This window comes from Dermacentor silvarum, chromosome 1 (assembly GCF_013339745.2).
Source record: "Dermacentor silvarum isolate Dsil-2018 chromosome 1, BIME_Dsil_1.4, whole genome shotgun sequence".
Taxonomy (NCBI): Eukaryota; Metazoa; Arthropoda; class Arachnida; order Ixodida; family Ixodidae; genus Dermacentor; species Dermacentor silvarum.
The window spans coordinates 42894338-42905622 of NC_051154.1; the positions used below are offsets into that span (position 1 = coordinate 42894338).

The following is an 11285-nucleotide window of genomic DNA, read 5'->3' on the forward strand; positions in this document are numbered from 1 at the left end:
GGAGTATGCAGCTGTCGCGCCACCTGTCGTGCGCGCCGCTCCGGATTCCTAGAGGAGAGAAAGGGGAGAGCGTAGGAGAGGAGAGAGAGAGGAGAGGGGACGCGCATGCGCTGTAGGGGTGTGGCACGCGGGCGCCGCTCCGTAGAGGATTTCTAGAGGAGAGAAACCGGGCAGCGTAGGAGAGGAGATAGGGGGAGGGGACGCGCATGCGCTGTGGGGGTGTGGGACGCGGGAGGGACGGACAGAGCCGCCGGCAAGAAATGCTTCGCATTTAAAACTAACCTGCATCATATGTCGTGCATGACTTACGCCAGCAGGTTTTTTTTTTTTTAATTGACTTCTCTCAGTCGCTCCTGCACCCAATGGTTGAGTCCCTGCTGCAGAAGTTGAAATTCCGCACTGAGAGCCTTAACATGTCCACGATGAAAATGAAAAATCAAAGTTGTGAAAAATCAAAGCTGTTGTCCAATGTGAACCGAGTCAGGTATAACCTAAAGAATGATGGCTAGCGGCTATGTCATTCCTCATGGACTCAAAGCTCCCGAGTTGGCACTTTTGTGCGCTGCCATTCCTCGCGCTCGGCGAGGGTGCCAATAAAGAAGCTCGCCAAGCCGTTAAGGCTTTGTGCAAGAAATCTCCTTGAGCCGTGGCAAGTCTTAAGTTAGACAAACGGGACCATGCACCAACGACCACCTGGGCGAGCGCACGAACAGTTTAGGAATAAAATGAGGATGCACAGCCATGCGAGCCATGCTCTTCGCAATTCGAAACTCTGAGCAAGGGCAGAGACCAAACAGTACAGGGACTGGCGCGAGCGTTCTGGGCCGGTATCTTGTAGCGTTGCCTTTCCGGTAATAGTGCCTTTTCGCGCTTATCGCGCTTTGTCAGTGGCCAGAGCGACAGTCGGCTCGCGTTATCAACGGGATCAGCCGGCCGTGAGCGGTGGATGATAAGAGTAGTATAGAATAAGCCATAAGGCATCGCTGCAAAATCTCGACCCAGTATATCAAAAAGAAAGGGCTTGATTGTGCTGGCGATACATCTTTTACGCTATTTTTTATTTAAAATGGGCTTCTTCGAGACACATTTGTCATGGTGAAATGGAGGTATGTCACGATTTAACAGCGTAGTGTATTAAAAGACTTCTTTGCTCTGTGTTTGCAACCGTAGCTTTAAAAAAATAAGAAAAAAAAGTTTACAGTTGGCACTTTTCGGTCTCCTGCTATATGTCATTTCTTTCCCGTTGCTCACTCGCGCCTGAAAGAACAATGCTCAGCAAACACAAACCCGAGCTTGCCCATGTCCAGGGTGCCTTCGGTCGCCATCTCGATAAGCGATAGCCACCGGCATGGGCTCCGTCCAAACGGGCAAAGGTGACGAGTGCACGATAACGGACCCGCAGAGAATCATAACAATGCCGCCATAACTACGGCGCGCGTAATTCCACCTTTTAGGTTCCGATCTCGACGCCTATTGACCTGAAGTGAGCGACATTCAGTCGATTGTCCCTGTAGCCGACAATTGCAAGAGCGACTCGTTATCCTGTGGACGTGCATGTAAACACGGACGCCAGCAAACTTTTGTGCGACGCGAACAATAGCAAACAAACAAGCCGACGATAGGTCGCACGCGAAGCTCATCGTCTCGGGAGGCACGAACGCTCGTGGCACGGCATGCAGAAGGAATAAACAAACAGGACGATCGAGAAATAAAAGCCGTATAACGCGTGCAGTGCCCGCCCTCCCGGGCAGGCACTGCACGCGTTTGGCGAGACTATCAGCATGCCAAGGAGAACAAAACAAAGAATACATACTATATCCTTGATCATACACACAGATAACCTTGTTGTATTTATTTATTATTATCTCTTTTTATCAAAGAAGGAGAGAACCGAGATACGCAACTCAGCGAAGTCCGTTTGATGGGAGATTGACGGCACTGCTGTATGCATATTTCACACTGCAGGTGCTTGCAAGAAGACCAGGAAAGTGACGCATATTTAATGGTATGTCGAAGAACAATCTGGACATGCAATTATTTTTGCCTTTGTGTTGCCCACTACTACGTAAATGGGCCTGCTTGTGTACAGGCAAGCTTCTTGAATGACTCACGGAGGCTGCAGTCGCTAATTTTAAGAAAAAACCCTGTTTTGTACTATTTATAATTGTGTCATATGGCAGATTAAAATGAATACGTTGTCAGTGTAGTATTTTAGATGCGATAGCTGTAGGAATGATACACTCTGTAGCATTCGGAACCTACGGGCATTGTGAAGGAGGCTGTACTCGTTTTTTTTTTCTTTCTTAGGTTATGAAGGTTTATTAAAAATAGCTTGCTGCTGATGGCGGAGTTCCGCCATGTCAGTTGGACTACTATAAAGGGGAGTACATGCTTGCTCGACAAATCGCGCTACTCAATTATCTAATTAACAATAAAGCTGACTTTATTTTATTGTATTACTTTACAGTACAGGTTGCAATTGGGGAATCGAAGTCGGGTATTTAATAGTGAGGTCATCTCCGTCTCCACATTCCTGCTATACCCCTATACAGAACAGACGCAGCTATATACAGGGCTTCGTTCGCTCGCACGTGAACTTATACCCCTGTCAAGCGGTCAAGTTAAGTGCACTTACGGAGAGTGTCACTCGGTTTAAGTGCACTTTGCCAAATCTAAACGGCGCAAGCGGAGTGTCACTCGCAGAAGAGTGCACTCCGGTCGGAGTGCGTTCACGAAACGCACTTTGCTGGTCGAGTGCGTAGCCTCGCCGCCAGCGGTTTGAATGGTACAGAATGTAATGCATAAAAAAAGGACACAGAAGTTCATTTTAGTTGTTGAACAGCTAAACACAAAATAATTTGGATTTAGCGAGAAGCGAAACAGCACAATAATGAACAAAATTATCGTATACGCAGCTTCGTCGCACGCCGCCATGTTTTTTTTTTTGGATTGGCTAGGTATTCGTCTTGGCCGGCATTGACTTTGCAACACCTCATAGTAAAAGAAATGACGTTTTTGTTGAGAAAAAATAGATTAAGTTTGTTTTTATTTATAATACCACGTAAAACAATCACTTTTTAGAAGTTTTTTTTTTCTACACTTGCACAGTGGAACTCGACGGAATTTACCAACGCTCGTCTCCACAACTTGGATCCTAATCTACAGCTCCGTCTTCCGTCAGGAATATCTAGAGTTAAGGAGACGCTTCTGTGCCGCTTGTGGCTTGGCGTGGCCTTCATAAATGCCTACTCATTTCGGATGGCCAACAGCCCTACATGCGACTAGTGTAACTGCGAGCAAACAATCGCGCCCCTTCTTTGTGAGTGTCCCCGCTTCAGTGCGCCCAGGAAATAACTTTCACGAGCGCTAGATGGACTTGATAAACGCCCTTGTCAAAGGAAACGGTCCTGGGACACTGGCCGAGACCGTCCTCAGCACAGAAGGCTTTCAAAGCACTGTTGCGCTTCTTGCGGAGAACTAGTCTCAGGGACAGACTTCAAGCAGTGCCGTATTTTCCTTTTTTTTGTGCGTGTTCTTCTTTACACTTTTTTTTCATCTCTTTTCTATTATAAGTTATTCCCCTTGAACCCTTTCCCCAGCCCAGGGTAGCCAGCCGGTCTGAGAACTGGCTAACCTCCCCGTCTTTCCGTCTACTCCTCCCTCCTTCCTCCAGCTCCGTCTATTCGAAATCCTTGGACTGAGACCAGTTTCCAGATACCGACCCACGATACGTGCGACGAAATACATTGGCGCATATCCGTCCCCACGATTTCGGGACGGAAATCTAGAAATGGTACCGTCTCAGGAATCCGAGCAAGTGTGCACTCCCGCAGCGTTGGCCGACTTCAGTAATTGAAGTATGAACCCAACGCCATTAATTAGAAAGATACTTCGTTATTTGTTGTAATTTACCCAATTACACATTGTGATTTCCCATTCAAGTAACATTCCTTTAATATAGTCCAACTTATGGGGTTGTATTATGCTATGGTCCCTAATCGATTTTTTTAAAAGCTGCATAACCTTTAAAATGAAAAAAAAAGAAGAAAGAAATGAAATGGGAGACACCTCGCATATATTTCTTTCTTCGGGTTATTCATTCAAATAAGTTCTACAGAAATCCGCAAGGCAGCTTTCTCGTTAGTCTAAGGAAACGAATTTATTATGAAGCCCTTCATCCTCAATTTTTCATTGAGTCACACCCAGTCCGCTTGCCCGATGGAGCGCAGTCTCACCGAATCTTTTGACCTTCTGTCGTTGAAACGAAGTGATGGTACACGCGCGACGAAAACGAACTCATGTGCCCATCAAAGTTACAAAGTCTATATATATATATATATATATATATATATATATATATATATATATATATATATATATACCAAGTGATTATATTTTTTCAAGAAAAAATCACCTGTCGCAGACAAAATAATTCGAGTCCTTGAGCTGGATTATTCAGAGGCGGCAATTACTTGCACGAGCAATCTAAATACATGCCCAACTAATTAAACACGCTAATTAACTTCCTAATTAATTAATTTATGGCACATATTGCAATTTACGAATGGCAGCCGGCGATTTGGCAAGGTACAACCACTAATGCACTTAGAATGTATTTTCAGGATGACACCAGTTTCGAGATATTCATTGCCAATGTCTACAATAAATTACATGGGCGTTCCAATTACTTTTGCGCTTCAATGCATAAAAGAGCACTTTATTAAAAAAAGGAAGTGGAACGACAGTGCATCTTAACCGCTAGTTTGATGGCGGATATCCAGAAACCCATGCCATCCTCAAATTTTTTTCAAAGTGGTTATGCCTTGCAGACTCACCGGCTACAAATCATAAACTGCGCTATGTGCCGTATAGCAATTAATTAAGAAACAAATTAGTGAATTTCCGTCGATTAGTTGATGATGTGTTTCGATTGCGCGCGCAAGTAATGTCCGTCTCAATTATGCTATCTTCCGCAGATGATTTTTAAATATTCCGCAAAACCGAAAAATAATCACCCCGTGTAAATGAAGTCGCGATGCAGCGTTAAAAACACGAGCCGTCTAGTATACTACAGGAGGCACATTGCCATGGGCGTTTTGCGTCGTTTAGCGCTGTTTACAGCCTCTACCACTTGTCTGTGTTTGGCGTCCCATTTAGATGCGACTGGTGCGGCCGATAACAGCGCGGTCGGCGCGTCGGCCGACAGACTCACGTGAGGTTCGTCTGGCTGCGCTTTTAAAAGTGATGACAGACGCGAAATTTCTAGAAGCACAACTGTAGCGCTGGTCAGGATATAGCAGCTGACGCAGTCGGCGCGGCAGTAGGAAACGGTCAATAATCAGGGCGTCACGCTACCAGTGACGATTTCACGAAGCAATGCACTCTGAAAAAACTGACGCCAGTGCATATTCGAACGCGCCTCCGCACGGATAAGCTCGCGCGTTTTGTATAGGAGGTGTCACTAGGTATCTTTACATGCATAAGCAGGCGCAGCAATTAAACATTTTTATAATCGATTGAGAAATGAGAAATTCCGATCGCACACCCATCAGCGATTCGGAATTGAAATATTCTTTATAGGTGTACAGACAACAATGGTACCTTCGTGATCTGTCTGCTTCAAGTTAGCACAACACGGGCTAGACTACGGCTTGGTAACGTGTTACATATTTTCCGACTTACAGCTTACATACACTGTGTCCTTTATGTCAAGAGGATGGTTGAATGTTCTCGGTTTCGAAACGAAGCATATGCTGTGGTGAAGTCCATGATTCAAAGGAAGCCCTCGTCTGGTCTGGATGAAACATTCTTGCGGATGCAGTCCAGCGCCAAGTGGTGCAACCGCGGCTTCCCGATGCTATGTCTGGCCAAAAACGAGCGGCGGTCCCGCAGGTCCCGTATATACCAGGTTTCTTTTTTTTATGCGTAACACTTTTTTTAAAGAAACTGTCATGTCTAGGCTCCTGCCATATTTACAGATCGGCTACGTGGCTATATAGGCGGCCATTAAGAGCAAGAAAAGTTTTGACGTTGATTTCAATAATTACCTAAAATGTGCTAATTAACTTTTTAATTATTCCCTCTAGGACTCATGCTGTAATTGCGAAGTTGAAGCCGGGGAGGAGTGAAGTCATGTCTGCGTAGCATAAATCCTGACACTAGCACCCCTTTCCAGACTATATTACGCCCCCAAAATCAGCTAAAAAATGCCGCGGTCTTCCGAACAGGCATGCTTTTAGGAAAATGTTAACTGGAACGCCAATTTATTTCGTAGCGCAGTTTAAGGTCGGATTTTTTTGGAAGTGGCATTAGTATTTTCGCTAAGCAGGCGTGACTTCACTACTCGCCGACTTCACTTTAGTACATATTAGGTAATTAGCAAAATTATCGTTCAAGTTTTTCTTGCTGCTAATGTCCGCATCGTAGCCGATCCTCAAAACGGCAGGGGCCATAGATATTACGGTTTCTTTTAAAAGAAAGTGTTCCGCATAAAAAGAAGCACCTGGTACATCCTGTCTATCAGCGAAGCCTGCTTTCGGCGTCCCTACAACGTTCAAGCAGCGCACGTTCCAAACTAAAAACTGCGACAAGCACTCATTAATGTTAAGGACAAACTGGCAAAGAAAAATTAAGCGGTACCTCCCTGAACGGGCACTGTCCAAGATATGCGTAGCATTATTTGGTGGTAGGCGTGGCGCGGAAGTGTTATGCGTGGTAATGATGTGTGTGTGTGTGTGTGTGTGTGTGTGTGGGGGGGGGGGGGGGGGGGGGGTTATGGTGTTGTAATATGCGTTATTTATTTTACACGGGGTGTCCCAACTATCATGCATCAAGATTCTAAAATATGCAAATGCCACGTAGCTGGACAGAACCAAGGTAATGTTGTGTGCCGTAGCTTGGAGATACTCAGATTAATTTTTGCATTCCGCCTAATTACATAATTAGTCTTACTTAATTATTCAACTTCTCAAATATTATAATTATATGCAACGTGTGAACAATATAATTGTAGAGCAACATGAAAAACTCCCGATACAGCTTTCTGTTGCTCAAAACGCGCTGCATAAAAGGTTTTTTTTTTTTTTTTCGATCGTGATAGTTGGGGCACCCTGTATATGCGGGAGGAGTACGAGCAGAGAGATGCACATATTTACATTACCGAACATATACATTCTGCACCACGCCGACCGCCATATAATGCTACGCGTATCTTTGACAGTACCGCAGCCTTTGTCATCCCGCAAATGTCCATCGCTCGACGGTTTAAATTAGACCACAAGTCCACTTCAACTGCTGCAGAACTTGTTGCTATCCGCGAGGCAATACGATTCCTTGCAAGAGAGCCTCCTCGCATATGGACCTTATTTTGCGACGCCAAACCCGCTCTTCAAGCCATTGAGTGCGTTATGAGACAAGGCCCTTATTATATTTTAGCTCTAGAAATCGCAGAGCTTCTCGACATTGCGACCAAATGCGGCCACCACGTCACCTTTCAGTGGATACCTGCACACTGTGGCATGATAGGAAATGAACAAGCAGACGCTGAAGCTAAAATAGCTGTAAATAATGCGCCAGAAGTAAGCATCGCGTTCTCACGAACAGACACGAATGTCCTGCTTAGGTGCGTTATGCGGAACTCTACACTTGAGTACTGGACCAATCCTGATCGACGACACAAGAGACTGCACAAATGGGACCCAGAAATGAAGTTCCGCATGCCTCATAAACTGAAGAGGAGCATAACAAGTCTGCTACACCGGATTCGTCTTGGTGTTGCACTCACGAGGCGTTATACACATATCATCGGCTGCAGTGACACTGGTCCCAACTGCGATCACTGCCCAGTGCCAGAAACACTTGAGCACATATTTTGCTCATGCCCAGCGTACGCGCGAGAACGGCAGAGCCTCATTTCAACTATTCAGCGAGTAACTAAAAGACCAATGTCGGACGAGATTGTCTTAGGTCCTTGGCCTGACGCCAACAGCGCAGCTGTGGTCATCGAAGCGACGGTAGCCTTCCTTCAAGCCACTGGACTCCATGCACGACTATAGTATGACCTCAACGGGATGGACATGTACATACGCTCCTCCTAATCTTATCATCATCATCATTCATCGCTCTTTTTATCCCCTCCCCCCTTCCCCAATGTAGAGTAGCAGGCCAGAGCAAACTAACGCTCAAGCCGACCTCTCTGCCTTTCTTCAAATAAACCTCTCTCTCTTGACAGTACCTGTTCGGAGAAGTTCCGCTTAATTTGTTTGCGCGACGCGCCATAACCAACGCGCTAATAGAGAGTTTTAGATTAGGGGGACGCAAGCGTAGGGGCCCGCTAGCGCTTGGGGCCCCTACGCTTGCGTCCCCCTAATCTAAAACTCTCTAATGCCGTCATAGGCAGCGGATGGGGGACGGCTGCACGTGCATGCGTAATTAATGCACGAGTGGCGCATTCTCTCGCTTTTAAGTACCCTTTTTATTCAACTTCCATCCTCACTGGTCGGGTGTTTACCAGGGCGTCCCATACTGCTTGCTAGCCTGCTTTCTACGTATGGCGAATGGGGAACGGCGAAAGCGGACGGGCTCGTATAGAACCTTTTGCGCCGGCGCGCATATATTGTTATCGCGGACAGTGGGTCGTCTGTCACTGTATACACCGGATGGCTGCCATCAATTCCGCGCACACATTGAGCTTAAATTGCGCATTCTCGCCCTATATCGGGAAAGAGGTTTTCTGGCTTCACATGAATTTTTTCGACAGACCCACCATATAATGTTACGCATTAGAAATCCCCAGCTCTGGTGTACATTATTTCGCGTGCCGACTATGACTCTGTGTACGTTGACGGAACCGGCGACCTTAAAAGACGGCTGAAAGAGCGCGACTATACGACGTAAGGAAGCGACATGTGAAATATTGCGGTTTATCAGAGTATGTTGCATCCAAGAGGCACGACGTCTATTGGGGGAAGGTATGTATCATTGCCAGAAAAGAAGGGGTTGATCACAGCGCCGTTATACCTTGAGTTCCTGGTAATACAGATTACGAAGCACGCGCTGAATAAGAGTAATGACAATCTTCCGTTGGTTTATGCTCGCTGTCTGCTGCTGCCCACCTGCTCGCTGTATTCAGGCCTATTTACTATTTTTATTTATTAATTTCTGAGGTTTTACGAGCCAAAACCACGATCTGATTATGAAGCACGCCGTAGTTGGGAACACCGGATTAATTTTGACCACCCGGGTCTTTAACGTGCCCCCAAAGCACGGGTGTTTTTGTATTTTGCCCCGCCCTGTTCCTTTTGACAGATAGGAATGTGAGGACCACACCAAGAGAGCATTTGCCGTTATCGAAGTAATTTTTTTTTATTTTTTGCCCTTCTGCACAACTAAAAATAAACCGTAGTGTTCGTTTTCTATTATCAGAGAAAAAAAAATAAGAAGAAAACACGCTAGGGGTACGTTGCCTATGAAAAAACCCGACCCTGAAAGAGCGAGTCGCATGAGCTTCTTTGTGAACAAGGCTCCCATGTGAGGGTACCAAAGCGGTTCCGCGTTATCGTAAAAAACGTGGGTTTTATTGTGGCCGATGTAGCGTCTATTTTTTACCCTTCAGAAGTATAGGTACACGCTTTTGTTCTAGGGCATGAGTCTCAGACTGTGTCTGCAAATAGCCCACAGCTGAGAATATGTCTAGTTTCGTTGACTGTCCTGTTTGTCAACGTGCTGGACAATCTTCTTGGATTGTTTCAAGCGCACTTAGGTTCAAATGTAGACAGAACGTTGGATATTCAATACACGTACCGCTCATCAAAACTAGACTTCTAAAATTGACGTCTCTCACTTGCAAAGGTGCGCACCATGATGGCGTTGTCCTTTTCTCAATATTAGCGATCGAAAAGAACGAAGATATATTACACGTCACAAAATCTAATCAGCCGTCTCGTGATCGCAAAAAAGAAACTATCGGGTCTTGAGTGGGAAATTCGACATGAAAGTATATTCTACTTGACAAAAGTGACTGTTACTAGCAAGTTTTACATATAGGATACATCATTGCCCCCATTATCACTATAATGTTAACACTATAAAGAAGGAAGCTGTTTCAGCATGCTTTTTACTAGTAGTGAAAAAAGACTAGGCAGAAGCAAGACGGCCTCCTACTACCACTACTACTACTACTACTACTACTACTACTACTACTACTACTACTACTACTACTACTACTACTACTACTACTACTACTACTACTAAGTTCTACTACAACAACAACAAGACGGACAGTAGTTCTGCTTCGCTTTCTTACGACACAAATTTGTTCATCTTTTTGGTAATACATATTATTATTTACATACTCCTTAACTTGTATCGTAAGATAACTAATAAGCCAACCAATATGTTCTACGTAGTTGGTCATATATCGCTCCAGACAAAGTTAAAGCTGATCACGACACGAAGATGGTTTTATGTACTACACTGACCTGTTCATTTGGTAATGCAACTTCGCTACGGGGTTCAGTAATATATATCATTATATCCGATTCAGTAGCGCACGCCAATGCGGCGCCGGTCACACTGCGACGCCACTGCGCATGCACAGAGGCGCAGAACTAATGAGAATGATGCCCCAGAGAAGTGCCAGCAACCAAGGCTGTGTCTTAAAAGAATTTGTTTCTGGCTTAGTTGTGTACATTGCGAATGTGTTGAATGACAGTGCAGAAAACAGCTTGAATACGCAATATATGCTGAGTGTTCTCGTCTTGTGTGTGCGGGTTTTACTTAGCGCCGACAGTTACTCCTCGCTTAATGCTTCGTTGCCGCTGGGCTGCGGGCCATTTGTGAGTCAAAGGTGGCTGCGCAACCGTGAGTTTTTTCCTCTGAGGAGCAAAGCGGCCACGCTACATGCCGTTGACCTTCCAGGAAGCCAGCCGACATAGGCCAGTATCAGTGCTGACGCGCGCGCAAGTGTGGAGATTTCAGTTATGCCTAACGAATGTCCTCGCTGAGAAGGCCTGCAGGCAGGTATAGCATTCAATGTATATCTAAGTGCGAGCGCAAAGAGAACGACTTTGCACGATAATTATGAGACACTGATTGGGCACTCCTTGAACATGCCAAATACGAACTGAGGATGACACCAACACCTTCCGTGGCCCTGGCACGTACTCGTCGCTATTCCTGGGCGGCACAGGGCATGCACCTCGACTACAATCGCAGGGGCGCGTTGTGAGTGTAGTTTAGATATAGGAGGGCGTGCTGCGTGGGTGCAACAGACACTTGCCGTCCAC

General features: G+C 45.7%; 1 protein-coding gene across 1 annotated transcript in view; it reads right to left on the bottom strand.

Moving 5' to 3' along the window:
• LOC119461748 (uncharacterized) overlaps positions 1 to 11285 on the bottom strand; it is a 63585-nt gene that overhangs the window by 10641 nt on the left and 41659 nt on the right. The window lies entirely within an intron of this gene.